This window comes from Ptychodera flava, chromosome 19 (assembly GCF_041260155.1).
Source record: "Ptychodera flava strain L36383 chromosome 19, AS_Pfla_20210202, whole genome shotgun sequence".
NCBI classification, from domain to species: Eukaryota; Metazoa; Hemichordata; class Enteropneusta; family Ptychoderidae; genus Ptychodera; species Ptychodera flava.
Genome location: NC_091946.1, coordinates 5,935,908 through 5,959,357, shown reverse-complemented (window position 1 = coordinate 5,959,357; position 23,450 = coordinate 5,935,908). Strand labels below are relative to the sequence as shown.

At 39.2% G+C, this 23,450-nt stretch overlaps 1 pseudogene; it reads right to left on the bottom strand.

The window, feature by feature from the left end:
• LOC139118810 (heat shock cognate 71 kDa protein-like) overlaps positions 1 to 23,450 on the bottom strand; it is a 113,355-nt pseudogene that overhangs the window by 79,910 nt on the left and 9,995 nt on the right.

Here is a 23,450-nt window from a genome sequence, read left to right as displayed (position 1 = left end):
GTCACCCTAAGAAAATTTCATATCAAATTTCATAGCAATCGGACACGCAGTTTCACAGAAGATGTTTTTACAAAAACACCAAAAAATGCCCCCAAAATACAAATATGCAAATTTCACCACGATTTGAACAAAATTATGTGAGGTCACCCTAAGTGAACTGCATAGAAGATTTCAAAGCAATTGGACTTGCGGTTTCAGAGGAGAAGGCAATTGTTGACGGACGACGAAGGACAATGGACAACGGACAACGGATGACGACAACGGACGACGGACGATGACATAAAATCAACCTATTTGATAAGCTCCGTGTCGCTGACAGCGGAGCTAATAAAATGCAAAACTACAGTGTTCACTTAGTGTGCAAAGATCTGCATTACGTATACTCATGATCTGCATAGAAATACGCTACGCACATCAATGTATTGGAATGTTCCATATACAAAGATGTAAGCTGCATATGCGATTAGTATTCTGTTCCATATACATCAATATACGTAAATATGCTAAGCGCATATCAAGCATTTTGTCTAGTGTGTCTCCCTAGGACTTTGGCACCTTGTTTGAGCAGTACGTGTGCCTGCAGGGAAGAGGCCTCCCAAAATACCGCCCGATCCATATCCTCTCTGCACGGCTGCTCCTTCATTTCCCACCTGATCCAAATAAAACTTCTTGTGTGTTGCTTTCATAGATTTTACGTCTATACGGCATGGTTCAGGCTACAATAGTGTAGGGCGTCGTTTTCTGAAGGCTAGTGTCACGATCACTTTCCCACCTTGAAATGGCACTTTCTGACCCATGTCGTCTCTTATGTAGACTTCTACCGTATCAAATTTGCGTTTTTCAGGGGAAGAAAGAATGGCGTGCGGAAGTTGCGGTTGATCATCTGTCCATGGATCCCTTTCACATTTTCTATTCTCAACAGGGGTGCAAAAGGTATCTCCGGCCACTGGTCGTCCACTAGGTTGCAATACACATACAGAGAAGAGGGGTTTCGAACATTGATCATGAAAGATGCATCGTTCTTCTGCATCAGGATGCTATTGGGATAAAATCCCATGATTACAGCCAGACCTGATAGAAAGTAGAGGCTGGTACCCTCACTCACATCAGCGGTTACTTTTCAAAAGTCAATGGATGTTGTTGGGTAAACCTTTCTCTCTCAGAGTGGTCAATATCTTCCAAATTATCGTAGTAACCTGCAGGTATTTTGACAAGTGTTTTTCTATGGTCTTGAATTTTGTACGCCGGCAAGTTTCTGCCCTCGACCACATTGTACCAGAAGAAAGGGTAGTGTATGTCCATCAATGCCACTTCCCAGTTGCCCCACAGAGAAATGTGGCAAGGGTAATTTCACAGTGTAGCCTGTCACTGCATTGTCTGGGAAAACGTCCATGGCTGCATTGCTCAGTAGCGTCATGAAAAACGGATGTTCAGCCATGATGAAAGTGGGGTCAGGCTGTGACTGTCCGGACAGAGTCACCCCTCTTATAGTTTTGCCAGATCTCTGACCAAACTATTGAATTTGGATGGCCAACCCTACCACTTGACCAGATATTCAGCCTTGTCCTTTCTCTTTCCTTTTTTGAGTATTTTTTCCACTGTGAAGACGTCCTCTTTCTTGACGACTTTTTGTAGCTCTTGTTCATAGAAAGTACCTTCTAATTCCTCCTCATCAAAATCTTTCAGCTTGTAAAGACGTGGACGATTGGAGATCCTTTTCGACACAGATTTGAATTTCACCGTTTTCTGTTCATTGTCACTGTACAGAGTATCCCACACCTGTTTTTCATTGGTCTTGTTGACAGAGAGAAAATGAGCATGTTTTCTCATTCGCTGAGACATGATGAAATGAGGACATTTCATCTCATCATGTCTATTTTATGTTTCCTGGCGTAAACAAAGGAAGTATCTCATCGAAAATGTTCGTGCGCAGGCGAAGGACTTCCGGTGTGTTGGGTTTCAGATCAATGAGGAGATGACCATAGCGTTCATGGGAGGCATTGGTGAAGCGTCTTGGTAGAAGAGGGTGTGTCCCAGGTACATCTGTTTGGCTAAGTGAGTGATTTGTGATCCGTCTCTTGGATTTTTAAACAAGACCAGATAATGTGAATTCAGACTCATGGTTCGAGTCTCTCTGCCTTGATGAAACGGATTTTGTAAGATAAGCATGATAGAGAGATTACGATGGTGAGAACCTTCGGTGAACAAATTGGTAATTCTCTTGTCATGTCCAGTTTCTGACATCAGATCATCAATAATCAATAAGTTAGATTGGTGAGGGGAAAATATACTGTCCAACTCTTCAAGAATGCCTTCAACAAAATGAATGCTATGTGAATAAGGGCAGCCAGTTCCGTATGGGCAAGTTGGTAATCTCTATAGCACCAGACCATACGCTCAGGAGACTGAAAAATCATAGTTTTCCGTTCCTTCAGCGGTCATTTGATGAATTCAGTTTTACCTGTCTTTTGGGTCCACATATGAGAGCAGTGAATGGATGTTGTAGTCTTGCATCCATGATTGACTTGATTGATGTTGTTCAGACAGTAGACGAACGATTCGTATCAACTGACACAGCAATTTATTACTGTCAGATTGTCTGTCCAGTTATTTGCAACAAAGTCAGGAAGAACTCGCTCGTATCCAATGTGACTGCCATATGACGGTGTACATCACTGCCCCTGCTGTGAATAAGCTCCGAAATACAGTCAAAGGACTTATCTTCATAAAGTCACGGGCGGATAGTACGCTACTTTCCCAAGTCTTTTAACTTCTGGAGCAAAAACCTGTGTGCCACATTCCTACATTTCTTGTTCAGCTCATAGTTGTGAGGGCCCTTAGATCGCCCTCTCAGAACTATATACCCTCATTTTAGGATATATTAAGCAACTGACCAATCAGGAAAAACATGATTGGAACTAATTTGGGATTATTGGATAGGCGCAATTTCTCAAGAATTTTAGAAATTTGTCTAATATTACCCCATATTTGCTTATCATCTTTCAAATTTTATTCAAAATTTATGATGCTGTTGAAATTTTATGGGTAAGAATCAGCGCATGATAGTATCTAATGCAATATTGTTCAAGACATATGAACAATATTTATATTTGAATGAAAATGTGTGAGCTTGTCTATAGTTTCTTCATTACTGAAACACTAGTACTAATCTCAGTTTGTCACTTTGCCTCGACCCGTTGAAAATGAAGTCTTTTGATTGATTTAGAGTTATGTCAGTCAGGGTCATTTAAAATGTGCCCTGACTCAATTTAATGTTTATGAAGCCTTAAAATTCACGAAAAAGTCAGGGGCATTTCAAAAGTGCCCTGACTCAAAAGTCGTCAAATAGAGAAATTTTAAAGCATTTGTCTCGTTTCTTCGGTACATTTACACAAAAATCAACATGTTATCATAAAATGAATCCGATGAAAGAGGTATGCAATAATCATTGTGTTTTCGTTGTTTTTTTAGATGAGAACTATATTTCAAATTTTACACTATTCTATCATTTTGTAAAATTTCGGCTGTAAAATTTCGATTTCATTACATTTTCCTAATATTACTCTCATCCAATTTTCCCAAAATAGTTCCAATCGTGTTGAAAGCACATTGCTATCCCAATATCCCTTGCGGCATTTAAATGAACCAATGGGAGAGGCTGGTTAATGAGGGCCCCTAGCATGTGAAATGAAGTACGTTTCCTAATGATGGAAAAAAAGGGCCCCTAACTTACCGAAATGTTCTGTATCTTCTCATAAAGGCCCTCTAACTTCCAAAATGTGTATACTGTATCTTTACTACTCTCTTGCATTACACTTCCTTTTGTTATGGAACATTAGTCTTAAGAGCAGACCATCTTTGTGTTGTTGGTGTGCAGCGCTAACGATATCGATGAGATGTGAATTACGAAGAATGTGACGGTAGTTTATTCATGGAGTTTAACATGGTTTATTGAAGGCCGTCACATAACAAAGTGTTGTTAGCAGAAAGAATTACTCAAGCCATTACTAGCAGATCAGCCAACAAAAAAATTAGCCTGTGTTGCCATTCTCTCTGTCACTCACGAATAATAATGCAAATCATCATGTTCATGTTATGTTCATTGTCTATAACTGTGCAGGTCTGCCGTTTGCCAGCCACGCACATTTGTTTTGATTCAGGAAATTTCCATTTTGTAAAAATCTTCGAGAACCTTTGGATTCCTGATTATGTTACATAAATTCAGCACTATTCACTGAAATTTTGAAAAATAGACCTTAAACGTGCATAAAACTTGCCACAATACCTTTAGGGACTGTTTTATTTCTTAAAAGATTTTTTTTTCAAGGAGAAAATGATCTTTGACACTGGTAAATGTTAAAAAAAACAGAGTTTGTTCCCGAAACATCGCACAAATCATTTAAACATTAAACCGTTCTTTCGTGACCCCTGTTATACGGCCAACATCGAAGCACTATCGATTTACCGGTGTCTCGCCATGTATTTCACACAAAGTAACTACAATGATCCATTCATTGTAGCCCCACTAGATCCCGCAGATTCATTTCCTTCATAGTCATCTCGCTTGTGCGGCAACTTAACATTTAGCTGCAATAATTGAAGCCCATGGACCTGTACAGTACTGTGTGTTCCCGACGTTATACGGCCTCCTACACCATCGCCATATACAATAGGAACATACAGCATTTACGCCGTTCACCCATGAACCCTGCACCCACTTTCTCTTTAGTGTTGGTTGTGTAGCGCCTACGGGCCAACACTACACAGTCAAAACCACAGAAAACCCGCGCATGGCCAATAGGCTGCAATTATTGCAGCTAATCTAATATTATGCCCCATTTGCCTGTCCATAACACCGATGAAGTCAGGTATGGTTGTCCAAGAGACACTGACTCATCATTGCTCGCAAGTTCCCGAGGTAAACTTGGGTGTTACATGGCAGGATTTTTATAACTTCCACCGCCGTTAATTAATGTTTTGCTCTCGTCGGAAAAAGTGCTTTACTCTTCCTCCAGAACCATGAAAGTGTTACTCAGTCGCATTTGAAAGAGTTTGCTATGCATAATAGTATAGTTGCGCCCTCATACAAATGTGCTAATTGCGCCTTAAAGAAGAGTTTGACTGATTCTTTCAATAGAGTTTAGTTTTACCAAAGATTTACTCATACATAAATGTAGAAAGTATACCACGAAGCAATTGATTTTTTTCTGTTTTCAAAAAATAATTTCACTCAAAAAAAAAAAAATTAATGTTGTTCAGTTTGCTGTTCTGAGACAATTTGCTGGCCCTGAGACAATGTTTTTTCTAGGATAATAAAACTTTCTTCAAACAATTTAGATTTTGCTACGCTAAAATCGTAAAGGGGTATATCGCCAATTAAGAAAAACAGTTCATGCTGAGAAAAAAAATCTTAAAAGTTTGAGTTGGTACTCTTGTACAATTTTACTTGTGCTGTACGAAATAACAATGAGTTTGAGGAGAAAATTGTTTTATTTTATGCTAAATTTTACTGTATTCTGTTAAAGCTGAATGTTTGTTTTTAAGTTTTTACAAAAAGTTAACTCAAAATAATATTTCCTGTACAGAATTTATTATTTGCTTTTGAGAAATGACATCTCTTGCAAATATTAAGATATTTTCAAGAAAAGTAGGGGTTCATATTCTCAATAATAATGTTCCAATGTTGCCTGTATGGGCCTAGATACCTATTTCTATTGCTTATTTGTGTCATTCGTGAAAATCTGTTTACCTTATTATACTGTCTGCTGAAATTTGACAGAAAAAACTACAGTACATTCTACAAGACTATCTTTTGACATACCACCGTGCTCTCTCGTTTATTAAGTTTACTTTTAAATTATTATACTGTCTGTTCAATGCCTCTGAATTGTAATCAGTATTAAAGTCACACGAGCTGCAATTTTTTGCATTATTTTCATGATTTGATATTTAGATTAAACACCGGGAACATACAGCATTGTACGCAGTTTACCCACGAACCCTGCGCCCACTTTCCCTTTAGTGTTGGTTGTGTAGCGCCAACGGGCCAACACTAAACAGCCAAAACCACAGAAAACCTGCGCATGGCCCATGGGCTACAATTATTGTAGCTACTCCAATATTATGCCCCGTTTGCCTGTCCGTAATATCGATGAAGTCGGGTATGGTTGTCCAAGATACACTGACTCATCATTGCTCGCAGGTTCCTGAGGTAAACTTGGGTGTTACATGGCGGGATTTTTGAACTTCCACCGCCGTTAAATTAATGTTTTGCACTCGTCGGTGTCATGATATGACATTTATCGTCATGATAATTAGATTAAAATCAGTTTATAGAAATGTTCTCAGAGATTTTTACTCAAGTGGAACTAAAATTGAAAGATTTCAGTAAGAAAAATTCTAAAAAGGGAGAGGGATTCACTCGACTTTGATAAAAAAGTCTCCGTTTTTTCACATAACATGGCAAGATTTTGAAAATGGCGGTAAATTTAAAAAAACATACATCACTTAAATTTCTTGCCTGTTCTGTTGTAGCATAGTTGATGACTGTATCGTTTAATTAGCAGATTGCAAATTTTGTGGAAGTATCTTGAGGTTAGACAAAGTTCGCAGAATCGCAGCTCATAGACCTTTAACACACCTTTCCAAGATATGCTTCAGCAATTTGCTTCATCTTGTGAAGAACCATGGAACTAATTTCTTCCGGGTGGAATATTTTTTCTTCAGTTTTGTACTGTACTTTGATCATTGGCCTACCTTTGTCACCAATCACTTTAAATGGCCATAGTTTAATGTCTTGCTGGACTACTTTATCTTCAAACTGACGACCAATTAAACGCTTGGCATCTGGAAAAGGAGGACATTTTTCAATGATGGAAAACAGCATTGGGAAAGAAGTGCCGAACGTAAGTTACCAAGGTCTTACTAAAACACAGTAAATTCATGGAAAGAAAACCTGCCCACAATGTGACTTTTATTTTAGGCCTGGTTTTAAATCACTATTAAAGAGGCACTCCCACTTGGTAACATTTTTAAAACACATTTTTTTAATGCCAACGGTCGATATTTGACATGGTGACTGCGCGCGGATCGCGAGATATCGATAAAAACATGTCATTTCCCGAGCGTATTTTTCACATCCCGAAGTTTTACGATCGTTTCTGATTTTGACCCGAAATCCCCTGAAGGTTTGTTGTTGTACTGATTGACGATATTCTAGGGAGTCTATAATAAGTTTGAACGACGCAATTAATTTACTTCCCACTGCAAAGACTTTATATACAGCATTATGCCTTTATCTCAGGTAAGTTTTTTTAAAATTTTTCCTTAGTTTTTGTCATTTTCATTGTTCTAAATCATTTGTATTATATTTTTAACAATACCACATAAACATAGTTTTACGTGTCAAATATTAGCCGCCTTCGATGACTACATTTTGTAGTCTGCACAGTACGCCGCGCGCATGGTATGCGTCCATGCATACCACGCGGCGGCCGCTATGTAACCACGGCACGTAACTGTGCTAGTCACCTATGCGAATTCAGGTGAATCAGCAAAAATTGTTTTTCGTTTTTACGCCAAGTCAGTAAGACTCAGCTTTGACCGATCACCGACGCCAGTGGTACTGTGGCCTACAGTAGCGTAAGCGTAGACTCGTACTCCATAGCTTAGTTGACAATGGCCCCAGTGCCGAATGTTTGATGTTCGGAAGCTAAATTTAGGTGGGCCACCGGAATTCAAACTTTTACTTTTTTTTAAAGACATGTTTTTATTGATATCTCGCAATCCGCGCGCAGTCTCCATGTCAAATATCAACCGTTGGCATTAAAAAATGTGCTTTAAAAATGTTACCAAGTGGGAGTGCCACTTTAAACTTGCAGCAGCATTTTGTAGTTGAAAAGTCAAAGAGACAGGTACGTTAACAGGCAGTGCTCCTTTCAAATACTATGCAGCAGTAGTAAGGAAACATTGTTTTCCATGATAAGAAGTTTTACACCATTTTATTCGAAATAGCTACAGGGAGCGGAGGGAAATCCCCCTCCTGTAGCCAAAATGGCTTGCGCGTAGTGGCTTGCGCAAGCAACTATTGGCAGTGGATTGTGCAAGCTAGCAATCGTTGGATTGTGCAAGTCTGGGTGACCTATATATGCCTTAGTGGGGGAATTCACATGTTCCGAATGGTATTTCATAATCCTCTCAAATAAGTATTACGACAGAGACCATTGGTCCTCATTTTCCATGCTACCCCACAGAGTCACAGAGCAGACTATAAATTCTAGCTATTCTGGCTACAAAAAGATGAAGAGTGGTACATCCCTACTGAGTCCCCATCAGAACGCTACGGAGTCATCCTTCTGACTACTTATAAGTATACATAATTGTATATCTCCCTACGGAGTTGTCTTCAGAATTCGTTAGACTCTGTATTAACATTTTCCCTGTGGAGTCTATTCGCAATAACTGTCGCTTAGCAGCCTGTGATGTCATGACATAGGTTGGACATTCTTCAGTTTTCGCCAAAAATGTTTCTGAATTCGGGAGACCCAACAGAGTCCCTTGGAAGCTTTCCTTTTACCTTCAAAATGTTTGCTCACGAGAAAGATGTCCTCTGAACTTAATCTGTGAGGGAAGACATTATTTCAAATAAATGAGACGTTTAGAATGGTACTTATATCCGAAGTGTAAGTGGTTGAATTTTTAAAAATGAAATGTTATTTTCTATACTACTACGAGCAACAATATGTAAATCATTTTTGTCTTTATCTATGGTTATGATAATATCGCAAGTTGTTCGTGAATCTGTTTTTATAGCAATACTTCAACTAAATCGGATCAAAATCAAAATCTGATCCGGTACCTAATTTTATGCATCGAATAAAAACTGTACCATGTTGAAGTATTTTCATATTGTCTGTCATCTGTTGACTGGCCATCTGCAAAGTTAATACAGCAGTATCCTCCCAAACACTCTTAAGACCCAGTTTCTACAAAAGTTGTATCCCAAAATAATCTTACTGGGACCCTGCTAGCATTGTATGAGCAATAATTCTCCCCGGAATTTATCCACCTTCGCAGTGTATTATCTGATTTCATAATGGTTGTGAGAGGTCTGATCTTGAGGTGAATTTGTATACAAAGTAGTGTGATGTATGGGTTATTAAGCTTAAGCCAACAGCAAAATCTCCCAACTTATATTTCTTAACACTACTGTCAAAATAAATTAAATAAATTACACTTGGAGTCCCTGGCAGTTCATCAACCCCACTTGCAATTTCGCTATCTAATATAGCCAAGATGTTACACGGTCATTTTAAGGCTTAAATTTCTAAATAGGTCCATCCCATGTCAGAGCAAAGGGAGTAGGATCATTTGGAGCCTTTGTAGATCTATATTTTCATCTACATCTTTTGGTTCGGTAAACTCTACAGCATGCTCATGTTTCTGAACAGCAGCAGCAGCTAAGACAAACTGTTTTCTTGACCTTAATATCGTAGGACGTAACCCATATTATGGTTACCTGCGAACTTAGATCACTCAGATCTTCGAACTAAAGATTGAAAACTAGCCGTATTTTCTAGCCTGGGTTGATAGCTCTGCTGGTGGACAGAATTGTCCCCGAGGTTATCGTTTGCCCAGTTAAAGCGATGAAATTCGTTTCTTCGCCTCGATAAAGTTTGTATGTGCGATGTGTGATAGTGAGCATGCGTGAGTGAGTGCTTCACGAACTCTACAACGTGTGGAGCGGTCTCAGTCAGAAAAATGTAACAACTTAGCCGGCTATTGAACCACTCTTTTTAGAGTGGGGATTTAGCCGAGCGGTTCTCTCTGTGGCCTCTCCGCTAGGCGACTGATGCCGTATGTTGTGGGTTCGAACCCGATTGAAAACTAGCCGTATTTTCTATCCTGGGTTGATAGCTCTGCTGGTGGACAGAATTGTCCCCGAGGTTATCGTTCGCCTAGTTAAAGCAATGAAATTCGTTTCTTCGCCTCGATAAAGTTTGTATGTGCGATGTGTGATAGTGAGCATGCGAGAGTGAGTGCTTCACGAACTCTACAACGTGTGGAGCGGTCTCAGTCAGAAAAATGTAACAACTTAGCCGGCTATTGAACCACTTTCTTTAGAGTGGGGATTTACCTGAGCGGTTCTCTCTGTGGCCTCTCCGCTAGGTGACTGATGCCGTATGTTGTGGGTTCGAACCTGATTGAAAACTAGCCGTATATCAAGAAGGTGAAAACCCAAAAAATTAAAAGACCACAGCAATACATCCAGGTAACTACAAATTTACGTTACAAGCAGCTCCGGTGAATACATACAGGCAAAAACCACAGACTGTTTACAAATGCTACCTATCCGGGATACAAAAGAAATAAATGAAAAGGTTATCTATGACTTTAAAAGTGGTGACTCTACTATCACCATGCCACTAAGAAAGGGCTGAGTATACATGAGTTCAAAGAGTATTTGGATAACAGATCAGAATGGAAAGAAAGTGGATTTCAATAACTGGCCACCTAGCTTTTGTATCGAATTGCTGTAGCTAGTGCCAGTGGCCTGGCATAGCACCCTATTGGAATGCAAACCATCCTATAACTAATCCCACGCAAAATAGATCATTTCATTTTTTTTTGCTTCTGAATGGGCTGATAATATCTGAGAATTGAGCTGGTGCTGATGCCGGCACAATTGCTGACGCAGTCCCTTTGGAATGCACCGCTGCTTTTTACAGGAAATCTGCATCTATATCTCTTAATTCAGTTGCAGCATGTGCATCCTTTGCCTGCTTTTCTCTATCCCAATCAGCCTGGAGTAATCTTTTTTTCTGACCTGACATGATTGTGTTCAAATTTTTCTAGAACCTTATCATGCAGAACCTTTTCTTCAATAAGAGCCCCACCATTCCCACTAAGCTTTTGACTTATTTTGTTTCCTTCTGTGAATGCAGTTGCATTTAATACAGCACCAAGAACTGTCATTCCTACTTCTGCAGCCATGGTTGTCGGTTAATTGTCTCTATATGCATTACAAAGTTTAAGGTTCTGCAGGAATAATATTTTTCTGTTCAAGGAGATCTTTGGTCACAACTGCAGCAGCAGTCGCTCCCCCTAATTTTTTTGACCAAGTAAGATTTTGTCGACTTGGATCTCCCATATCCACCTTCAGAATTTGCTGGAGATCATTGGATATCCCATCGTATTGTGTTCACAACTGTTTTAGTATCCATGATTGCTGTCAATTCTATAATAGCAACATAAAAATAATTCCTGCGAGGTTGTTTCACGTATTAATCCATCTCATACAATGTAGAGGGACTTGGGCTCGGTTGGGCGTTCCCTTCTGATAGGGGCTCTGGCCATGTAGGCTCACATGATAGAGTCACAGAGGGATGCGCGGTACGCGTAGGCGCATTCTGATGGGGCAAACATGCCGAGCACGCCCCCAATACAACCCTAGTACAGTCAATAAAACTCCTATTATTCCTAAAACAAGATAACATTTATTATACCACCTGTCACACTGTTGCGGCGGGCGTACACAATCTGCCAAGTCATACTGTCATTAGTCATACTATGCTTGATGCTGCGCTATCATTTGTTGTGGCTTCTTCCCCTTGTTCTGTTTTTCCATTCTGCTAATCTCTTCCCTGCAGCAACTCTCCCTGGATGCTTCGTCGGTAACGTAATTTTCTCTATGTTGCGCTGTGGCATAGTCATTGGAGCCCCTTGGGAACGTATTTCGGTTTGCTTGGTTGGTGCTTGCAAAGTTGAATCCATTTATTTCAGGTATTATATTAAACCCGATTTTTTAAAATCTACATTAAACTGGTGGAAACTAGAGCAAGAAGGGGCCCCACATGTAGGCAATCCGTCCTAATAATCGCTTTATTTCTCTGTTTAGAATAAAATCCTTTTTAAGATCAGTGGCATAGTTTTCTCGGTCATCGATTGGAACTACCTGACTGATTGCACGGGTTCCTAAATCTATGAAAATTTGAGTGATTGTATTACTAATAAGAGAACTGTATTTCGCTTCATAGACTTTAAAGGCTCGTGTTAAGGAATTGTCATTCTACCTTTCCACTTCTTTCGCCTATCTCTTGGACAGTAAATTTTTGCCACAAAAACGTTCATGTCAAGTATACTTTACAGTACGTCGCATCCTTCATAAAATGGAGGTTGCAATCCCGGACAATAATGGGGGAATCTTCAAACCTGGCATGAATATTACACTAATCGTGGCCCCGTCCATCAACCTGCCGCTGTATACATTGGTAATGACTTTTTCCTCTCCTTGAATAATGTTTACTATATACATACAATTTTTGGAAAGAATAACACATGTTGCCCGACAAAGACCAACCACACTATTATTTCTTCCAAATGAAAGATCAGAGGGACAATACAATATTCTCGCCTGCCTCAAAGAAAGCCTTGAAGCATGTGTCTATTGAATCCTTGGCGCACAAGTGAATATTCGTAGTACGAAAGTGGACGATACTGGCAGTACAGAGCAAGTCCCAAAAGAATTCGGCGTTCAGATAAAATTCGTAATACCGACAAAGTAATCAGTTATCAGCGATACCAAGACACAATAACAAGTACGGGTGTCCACCTTGATTTAGCTGTGTAACCCAATTTACTTCTCTTGCTGTCTAAGATGGTCATTTTTTGGGTACGGCGATTGCAGGTTACAATAATGAATTGCAATACGCAACAGAAACTATGGTCTTTGGGGTAAACGGAGATATAAACACAGAAATCCTAGTGCTAAACATGAGTTGGATAGGGACGAGGATGCTGTGAAGTGGCAGGACGAGCCACTAACATTAGCCGTAGCCCTATCGGAACCCCTCTATCAAAACCGCTTCCAGCAGGTTCTAGCAGGGGTTCCACTATCGGAACAGAAGAGGGCAGATGCAGACACTGGCACGGATCCAATTACGAATTCGGCGAAATTGGTTTATCTTTAGCAATATTCATACATTTATGTAGTATATAGATCAAATGCAACCACCATTCAACATGATTGTACCTGGACCGACAAATTCTGGCAAAACGGAGTTTGTGATGAATCTCCTCACCGATCCGTACCTTGAGAAATTTGCCTACATAGTTTTCATTTGTCCAACATTCATGAACAATAAATGTGTAATTTCATGTTGTGACTCGATGCTTTGAACGGAATCTAGCCTTCGTACATAAGGATGGGCCGGCACAAACACTTTAATAATCCTCGACGACTGCGCCTCGTCCAAAGATATGAAGAAGTGAGTCACGTTTTAGTCAAACTTGGTTTCAGTGCCAAGCCACGATGGATTATCTGTCTGGGTTCTGACTCAACAATATACTAGTATCAGTAAACCATTCAGGGAAAAACTACAGGTGTTAGTACTATTTTACACACCAGCAAGACAGACAACAAGAGTGCTATAAAAAAATACAGAATGGAGGTGCCAGAACAGGAGCCATTGGACCTAGTAAGGAAATTAAAAACTACACCATTTAATAAACTTGTATTTCATTTACGATATCCGTATGGCATACAATTTTTCGTATATTATACCTAACCGTATCTCCGCCGCTACGACCTAACCCAAAGACTCTGCCAAAGGCTTTGCTGATAGGACTCTAAGAGAACTATATTACAACCCGGTAAATGGTTTTGGTGGTGTACAAAAATTATATAAGGCAGGTGCGCCTCGCTGGACTGAAAGTGACCATGAAAGAGGTATCTACATAAACCGGACCCCATGCAGTGTGTTCCGATGGGGTCGGACCATCTTCGTATCATCGAAACACGCCAAGTGGCAGATCTTGTTAAGATGCCCACCTCGTCCACAAAAGAGAATAACAACATTCGATACATGCTGGCAGTAATCGATGTACTCAGTAATATGCATGGGCCAGCCCTATACAGTCAAAAATGGCCGATGACACCCTGGGGGCACTGAAAGATATAGTGAAGAAAAGAGGGAGGCAACCCAACAGACTCCAGAAAGATGAGGGGCAGGAATTTACAAACGGAAAATGCAGAAATGTTGGAGTCGGCTTCCATTCACTGTTTCCACATACAGTGATAAAAAAACAAGGACATGTGAATGGATCTCTACTCTACCACAACTTCTCAAGAACTACAACAACACTGTACACACAAGTATATAAATGAAACCCATTGGCGTAACAGAGGAGAATGATTGGCAGGCATATTATACATTTACTGTCCTGAGCTGGCAGCCGCAGGCGCTACCCCTGAGTTCAAGTCGGGAGAAAGGGTCCGAATTACAAAATATAAGAGCACTTTCAGGAAAGGATACTTAGCGAACTGGACAGAGGAGGTGTTCATAGTTACAAAAGTTGACTACGCTGCTGGACTAGGAATGCAGCCTATTTACAAGATAAAAGATCTGAATGGAGAGGAAATACTCGGCACTTTCTATTCCGATGAACTGCAGAGCTCTCCTTTGGAACACGGTGCAGACGAGCTATACAGAATCGAACGAATTTTCTGAAGACGAAAAAATTTACAGGAAAGAAATACTAAATGGAAAAGTTATCCAGAAAGGTTCATAGTTGGCAGCAAGAGGAAAATGTTATTAGAACTACGTAGTACTTACGCCAGTACTTACATTACGCAAGTAATTATGAAAGTTATTCAATATGTACCACAAAGTAAGCCTTAATTTCTTGAAAGTAAAAAGTTTATGTTTATTTTCATCCCACCCGCTAGCCAAGTATTTATCATGTATTGGCATAAGTACTGTTCACTTATTGCATCCTTGTGGGCTGTATGTTGATGAGATGGCAGCTAGTTACCACCACATATTAATTTTGAAAGATCGTCAAAGCAACTTCTCATGTTGCCCTTATCCCTTCTTTCGAGCCTCCGTTTTTCAGCTTTCTTAAGAAGTTCTGGTTGAAGTATAATGTAAATACCTGACATGAGCCATAGCCAAGTAACTCCACAGTCTTGGTCCTTTGATATCTAAAGTGCCTGTGCATTATAAGTGCACACTGTTTCACAAGCATTAAGAAGTTTGTGTAGGTTCTTGAGTGAGACTTGAGGTTCTTGTAGTTGTTCTTGATCCATTGGATAATAAGCTTTTTCAAGTTTCTCTTCTGAAACATCATCTATCTATCAAACATCCCTGGCTGCCGCTCCCCCATGTAATTCCAAAATCGAAAGCCTGTGGAAAATCTACTTGACTGACTGTTTCTGTATCATTGTGGGGTTAAGTATATTCTTAAGAAGGGAAGACATAAGTGGACCGCCATTGCCATTGGATCAAACATGAAAGTCTGTAGTCATTACAAATTTCTAAGAAAGTCCGTTTGAACTGTTTATTAATCTCTTCTAGTTCTTTTAGGGCAGACGTGGGCTTTATTTCATTTTGACTTGCTCGACTTAGTATATTCAGCTTGTAATATTCCCAAGCACGTCTTTGAATATGTGAATGAAACTGTAAATCATCAAACGCCGATAAATCTATCTTTTTCTTGTGACTGCATGGAGACACCTCTATTCGAGAAAAAGTTAGATGTTGAATTAAACTTGAGTCACAAATGATGTAGTGTTGCATCAGCTTACAAGCTGCCTCACTCTGTCAACTAAGAGTATGTTCTATAAACTGGTTCTGAAAATCGGCACTCTACACTTTTCCATTATAAAAGTCGGCAATGTTGTTAGAAAAAGTGGCGTCAAATTCTGGTACGTGAGTCGCTCGACCGCCAAATTTACTGCATCGTAACTCTTACCACTTCCAGTTGGTCCATTTATGAATATGTATGACATTTTGGGATACTATATCATAGAAAAAATTTTTTAAAATTATTTTTTAAAATATATTTACGGTAAGACAATGGCAATTGTTTCAATTTCAGATGCAATAAAAATACTGGAAAGTGGTGACATTCATATTGGTGATAGATTTAATTCTTATTTGGAGAATATGTAGATCCCGCTTTATATATAGACAATCTAGAGTTAATTTTTCCAATCAACCCTAAATATGGTTCCTAAGATCCCGCCACATGTGATGAAATGGGTGTATCTTGACGACCGAGTCGTCAAAAGTTTACTGATCTTATAGTATCTCGGAGCTTAGGTGAAAGTTTTGATGCAAGCACATCTAAAAGCTTTGCTGCAAGCCTGGCTGCACACTCCAAGAATGCTTTTTATCGTTCTTCTGAAGTTTATCAGAAGCAAGGGAGCGACACACAGACAAAGTATTTTAAATTTCGGTTTAAAAGATTTAAGAATTGCGTTTTGCTACATGCATTGATATTGCTCAAGAAAATGTCTGCCGCTTAATACCAGTTGTGTCGATTGCCAACCAGAGAAAATCCTGCTATTGTACCTCGTAATATAGAAAAGGTAGTAAGATAGTATTGTTGGCTTTTAAACTGTGTTTTATTTAAGCATTCCCTACAGAGCCGTATGATTAGTCTTTCTTTCACCATAGAGAGACTCGTTTGTGTTGCACCTTATAAACCAGAAACTGAAGACGAGGACGAGAAAGAATTAGTCGACTTAGACAGATTAGGTGAGATATATAATCAAATATCCACAAAGATATTATAGTGGATTTTGATAACCTATCATAGAATATTTTCTTTTTAAAAAAATTTTGGGATAGTATATAATAAACTTTATGATGGATGAGAATATTGTCCTGCATCACGTACGAAAAGCATTTAAAGATGCATTTATAGCAAAATCTTTTCCTGAAGTAAAGCGAGTCTAGGACATCGCCACGATCAACATCCAAGGCATGGTTAGAGAAAGAAAGATGTACTCTGTTTATACAGATATCGAAATTAAATTTGTGGATCCGAAAGACGAATGAAATATGTCCCAAATTCGTACATGGTATGGTAAACTCAAAAAATACATACACAAAAGATTTAAGAGGATCGGAATCGGATATAAAACAACAATTAACGTATCACTACGACCACACGCTTGAAACAACTGAAAATGTTGAGGGTTCTGGTCTCGTTCTTGAGGAAATACTTAATTTTAATGTAATTCTAGTATTGCTGTTGGGCGCAGGCAAGGTCCAACTGCCTCAATGTTTAAAAAATCATCTTGTGGACCCAAGTTCAGAGAACCTCGCAGGATCAACTGGAACCATAATTTTAAGATCATTATGGACTCAGTTGAAGAATATGCCAGGAAAGGGGCTAAAAGGGAGGATGTAGAGCTGGACACACTGTCAGAATGGGTCAAATCTGTGAGAAAATAGTGCGTGGCCGTATTGGTCGACTAAGATCACATGTTTGCAGAAGACCCTATTCTGTATTTAAAGATCCTGATGCTGTTAAGTGTTTGAATGATATCCATGACAAATATGTTGTCGTCCCTGCTGATAAAGCTGCCAATAACATTGTATTTATCTGTAAGAAGTATTATTTTGAATGTCTTATAGACGAACTTGGTGTAACTAAGACCTCCACCAACTCCACTTACAGACAATCAATGTTCAACAAATCTGAAATTTTGGCAAACCATAAGTCATTCATGGATAATTTTAATATTACAACAAAGGATGACCATAATAAGTTGCCTAGCTTATACTGGATACCAAAGCTTCACAAAACACCTTACAAAGCTAGGTTTATCGCAGGATCTTCAAAATGTTCAACAACAGAGTTATCGAAGATACTGACTTCTGTTCTTTGTACTGTTAAACGGGGACTTCAATCATACTGTGATGTTGTCTTTTCTCGGAGTGGTATAAATCAAATGTGGATATTAAAAAATTCGAAGGAACTCTTGGAAAATTTGAAATCAAGATCTGTTTCAAAAATAACATCTATTAAAACTTTCGATTTTTCCACATTGTATACCACAATACCACATGATAAATTGAAAGAACGCTTGAAAAACACCATCAACCAAGCATTTTTCTACAAAAACGGTTCACGCCGTTACAAATATGTGGTATTAGGGTATAATTCTACATATTTTGTTAAAAATATTACTAACGCTAAAGTGTTTTATACCGAGAAAGACATTATCAGTATGTTTGATTTCCTCATTGACAACATATTTGTTGAATTTGGAGGACACATTTTCCAACAATGTATAGGAATTCCCATGGGCACTAACTGTGCTCCCTTACTTGCCGACTTATTTCTGTTCTCATACGAGGCAGAATTTATCCAGAACCTTATCAAGCAGAAAAAGGTCTCTGTCGCTCGTACTTTCAACCTTACATTTAGATACATAGACGATGTTATTTCATTGAATAACTCTGAATTCAGTAAATATCTTGCTATGATTTATCCTCCAGAATTGGAGATTAAAGAGACTACAGAACGGCTTCTTCTGCTTCATATTTGGACATTTTACTTGAATTTGACTCTAATGGTCACCTTTCTACTAGGCTATATGACAAGAGAGATGAGTTCAACTTTAGTATAATTAATTTTCCACACCTCATCAGTAATATTCCACTCTCACCTGCTTATGGGGTATACATTTCCCAGCTTATTCGATATGCAAGAGCATGCAGTTCATATGGTGATTTTGTAGAGAGACATGGCCATCTCTCTTTCAAACTGTTAAATCAAGGTTACACCAGAGCAAGACTTGTCTCTACATTCAAACGCTTTTTTGGTAGGTATCGCAAGCTGGTAGATAAATACAATATCTCTCTTCGACAAATGATCACTGATGGCATCGGTGACATCGGGCCTTAGTTAGTGACCACTACCTATCTGACTTACAGATTGATATATGGCGGGTGCCACATGTGGGGCAGGATGCGCTTACTATTTTCGAAACACCTGACATCACTTCTTGGCCTTTTGGCCAGAGGTCCATATATCTTTCTTTCATGAATTTGACTTTGTTTGTGAACCATCTATTTACTGTCTGTTCTGTGCTGTTTTGTGTCTATGTTTACGACTATTGTCCTACAAATTTTGACCTAGTGTTATTGGATTATGGATTGGTATGATTGCGATTATTATCCTTCTAAATACAGGCCTGACGGGTGCCCGACCAGATCTGTGTGGCATGTGGCAAGAGTGCTACACACCGAAGTGCGCAGGATGAAACTACTTTTTATTGTGAAGGGTGCCATCCATCGAGAACCATTCCTATCTACTTTCACAACCTCTAGGGGTACGATGGTTCTTTTATTTTGAATAAGTTACATGAAATAGACTAGGGTGCCGGTCCAGAGCCCAAAATCAAAGCTAAGACCGGCAATGGAGGAATTCTGTGTCTTATGAAAATGTTTATATTTAGTGCTTCAATTGTTGTCAGTGAAGAGTGGCCGAACCGGAAGAGGGAGACAGTGAAATGTTTCTTTTTTATAAAGTTTATGGACAGTGCTCAACTGATGTCTGGATCGCTCGCAAAGTTGGCAAAGACTGTGCCAGAGGATGGATGAGCGGCAGTGCCACTTTCACATACAGAGATTCAGCACGCAAAAGGTTTCTTCCTTTTCGAATATTTACACTCAGTTGACTGACTGGAAGAAAAAGGAGCTCCCACTGAGACACCAATTTTATAGCAAACTAATGGAAGAGGGGATTTCGGAGTCCGAATATAAATACGCATTGCGAGTATGGGTCGAAGTTGGGTGTCAGACCCTAAAAGATTTTATGGAATTCTATTGTGAGACGGACGTTCTCCTTCTTGCAAATATATTCGAAAAATTCTGTGACACATGTCTAGAAGCATATAAGCTGGATCCAGCACACTATATGTTGGCGCCTGGCCTGACATGGGACACTATACTATTTCACAAGGGTAAGAAGTTTAAAATCATTCAGAATGCTAAGCAGATGAATTCATTCAAAGGGGGATACGAGAGGTATCAGGCATAACACAATTGGAACTATTTTGTGATTATAAGATGAAAAGTAAAAATCAAAGAACATGCTCTCTAAGAGAGGGTTTACTCAAAGCATTTAGTAATTATCAATTTTTCTAGTAAAGATATCAAAACTGTAATATCGAACTAAATGTTAAAGTAGTATAAAAAAATTGTAGTATTTAAAGCCATCTGCTATTCAAAAATTGTAAATTTATCCTTTTTGACAATTTTTTAGGGATATTTCATCTCATGGATGTACATTCTTGAAAATGTCCAGATTAAAGGTCAGAACTTGATGATTGCTGTATTGTTTAGAGGACCCGGATGCATTTGAAGGTTTCGGGATCATATCTGATCGGTTCTTTACTATTTCAAACATGTTTAGGGGTCATATCTAAGTGGTCCCTTAAAAAGATTAAGGGACACATCAGGGTGGTCCCCGAAAGTTTCAAGGACTCATGGTGGTGGTCCCTTAAAGTTTCAAGGTCACATTACGATAGTCCTTGAAAGATTCAGGGACATCTCAGGTTGGTCCTTGAAAGTTTCAAGGACTCATCCGGGTGGACCCTGAAAGTTTCAAGGACTCATCCGGGTGGTCCCTGAAAGTTTCAAGGTCACATCAGAGTGGTCTCTTAAAGATCCAGGAACATATCAGGGTGGTCCCTGAATGTTTCAAGGACTCTTCTTGGCGGTCTTTGAAAAATTCATGGCCACATTAGGATAGTCCTCGAAAGATTCAGTAACACCTCAATTTGTCCCTGAAAGATTCAAGGAATTCATAGACTTAGTCATGTTCACGCTACGATCACAGTTGCTGACATCATTGTCGAGATCGGGAACAGCACTGTCACTCCACAAAGGACCTTGGTAACAGACATCAAATTCATCGGCATATCCAGTATTCCGTTGCTTTTCATGTAGTCCTGTCATTAAATAATTGGGGTAATGGACGCCTACATTCTGAATCGATAACCTTTCCCGATAAAGGAATTAGTGCAGTGGATAAAATTCATTCGAACGTCGCATCTTTTACACACTCCACTTGAAACAATGCAGAGTCTCACAACAATGTGACCCGTGACCTTTATTATGTTAATTAGCAAGGACCATATTATTTGGTGTACGATTCGGTGTCTCGCTTAACGAGAAAAGCATCATTGACTACATCTCCAAATTAATCATGAAGACTGTAACATACAACCACAGTATTTTAAACGGTGGGAACAGTTTACAGCATAAAAGAGCAACATGTACCTTAACTGGGAAATTACACAATCGCGCGATGCGCCCTAGATGTCCCTTTAGATTAAAATTGAATATGCCATCATGCAAATTGTTTACCAGCGTCACGTCGGCTCGCAACAGCATACTTCAACCCAGGACTTCAACAAGCGAGTACATTGCCATTAATCGTCAAGACGCTCATTTAAATCGACTGAAGGTTCAGCCACTGCCCAGTTCATCACATTTATGCCAGGGAGAACATGCCTTGTAGATCTTGTCGCATGATTAATGCGCAAAGACGTGTTTCGGCGCCAGCCGACCAGTCACACATTGGAGCCATGAGGACGCCGGGTTAAGCCATTACATAATCTTAACTTCGAGGTGCTGAATATTGACGCTTATGTGCAGGAAGTTGGACCAAATCTTTCCAGTGATTCCTCTGCCTGTCAGCTTTACCAAGTAATGCTTGTGAATGCACAAGCTGATGAGCAAAGGTCACATCAGGATAGTCCTTGAAAGATTCTTGGTCTCATCTGAGTGGTCCCTGAAAGTTTCAAGGAGTCATCTGGGTAATCCCTTAAAGTTTCAAGGTCACACAAGGATAGTCCTTAAAAGATTCAGGGGCACATCTGGGTGGTCCCTGAAAGTTTCAAGGACTCATCTGGGTGGTCCCTGAAAGTTTCAGGGTCACATCTGGGTGGTCCCTAAAAGTTTCAAGGACTCATCTGGGTGGTCCCTGAAAGTTTCAAGGTCAAGTCAGTGTGGTCTCTAAAAGATTCAGGGTCTCCTCGGAGTGGTCCCTGAAAGCTGCAAAGACATCTCTGCACAGTCCCTAAAAATTCCAGACAAAAACTGTTGGTTCCTGCCGTTAATATTTTAAGGTTTCAACAGACAGATTATAATGATTACATTTCTTTGCATCTACCAAAAATAGTTCATTTTTAATAGAAGGACTGAAATAATTCAGTGATTCTGTAAAATTTTCCAGCATTAATTTGCACACTCACAAGGAAAAGGTAGTTTAATCAAATTTACCATGGCTCATTTCCTTGTATATGAAATAAATAAATGTACACGACATTTTCTTAACGCCTACCAAATCATTTGAAAGAGAGATCACCAAAAAAACATACACTACAGTGGAACTGATTTGGGTAGAGGTAGAAGGCCATTTTCCCATCGAAAATTTAAAATTTTATCATGCATCGTTTGGTGAGAACAGTAAATGCCTACAAATCAACCTTGGAAAGGGAATTTGTATTTTGACTTAAACTAAACAAAATTGACAAATCTGTTACGTTTAATGGGTTCTCCTTTCCTGGGCGTGCGAAAAGCTAGACAAAAATGTAAAATTTGTTCGAGATGTATTTGATGATTGTGCAATTATCAATAATTTATGAAATTTGTCCCCGCCTTCACACAAAAACACTGTTAGATTGATGATTTTTAAATAGATTATAACAAAATGCTCAAGATCTTATAATCACAAAATAGTTCCAATTGTGTTAAATGTAATATTCATTACTTACAGACAAATCGTCCAGCTTACTATGACTCAAATTACGATCTGGAGAAGCCGTTGTCCGAAATAAAATATCTTGATGTTAAAATCTCTATGGATGGCAATGAGCAAACCAATGCCAATGGGCGGATTTCATTGGATGACAAGGGAAAATGGTTCCGTTCCGTTAGACTTAAACAGATGTCTAGCCTCCTTTGGAACGCAGCGCCAGATTCCAACCCTTTTTTCTAGAAGAAGACCTAGAATATCTGGTCGAATTACATTCAGAACATTATGATCTACCTCTTGCGCCGCACAACCATGAGTTTCAGCGCCAGGGCACTCGACTGATCACGAGTCTAATGGACAGAGAGTGGTACGTCTTACATTTCAGGTTATTTTAATTCTATCTTCAAAAGGGGATGCGGCTGAAAAAATTCATCAAGTGCTTGCTTTCAAAGAGGTACGGTGTGTTAAGAATTATATCGATTTAAATACAGAAGAAGGAAAAATGCGAGAAATGACTTTGAAAAGAATTTCTATAAGCTGATGAATAACGTGATGTGCGATAAGACAGCAGAAGATGTTCGAAAGTCCAGAGGCTTTAAATTTGTGGCGAGTCATGATAGTACTGATAGTGGTCTTAAAAACTTCAGAAGTATAATCCAAAGATTAAACATATAACTCTCATAACAAGTAAAGAGGATGGTGATTCATGCGACAGTGCCCTAGTGGAACTAAAAACGGATGAACATTGATATGTAAAGCCATTTTCATTGGTGTCACAGTGCTTGAACTTTCTAAGCTGCAGATGTATGAAACACATTACAATGGCTTTCGGGACCGATTCACTAGAATACGATTAGTCTACATAGACGCTGATAGTTTCATATACAGTG